Source organism: Ascidiella aspersa, chromosome 3 (assembly GCF_963924565.1).
Source record: "Ascidiella aspersa chromosome 3, kaAscAspe10.2, whole genome shotgun sequence".
Taxonomy (NCBI): Eukaryota; Metazoa; Chordata; class Ascidiacea; order Phlebobranchia; family Ascidiidae; genus Ascidiella; species Ascidiella aspersa.
In genome coordinates, this window is record NC_139449.1 from 32594287 (window position 1) to 32594662 (window position 376).

The 376-nt window shown below is 38.3% G+C and overlaps 1 non-coding gene across 1 annotated transcript; it reads left to right on the top strand.

Moving 5' to 3' along the window:
* Trnag-gcc (transfer RNA glycine (anticodon GCC)) lies at nt 1-71 on the top strand. Its single transcript has one exon. It is a non-coding gene; the product is annotated as a tRNA-Gly (tRNA).
* Nucleotides 72-376: the final 305 nt, after the last annotated feature.

Sequence of the window (376 nt, forward strand, 5' to 3'; positions counted from 1 at the left end):
GCATTGGTGGTTCAGTGGTAGAATCCTCGCCTGCCACGCGGGGGGCCCGGGTTCGATTCCCGGCCAATGCATTCTTTTCTCGCCTTTTGTTTCTTTTATTTCTATTAATCCACTGATTTCCAAAGAATAGGTCAGCGACCCAACTCTAGTTCTAAAATATAGGTAAAACAATTTCACACACACAACTCTCAGTGTTTTTTATTCTTATGTTGCTTTCTAATGTTTGTTACGGCTACAAATTTACCAAGTTTGTCTGAGACTAAATGTTCGGCAAAACTAATTTTAGTGTTAGTTTCTAAACAGCACAATGAAAGAATGGCATTAATCGTGCTAACATTTTCAGACTAGGTACCTATATTAACCCTGTATAATACTA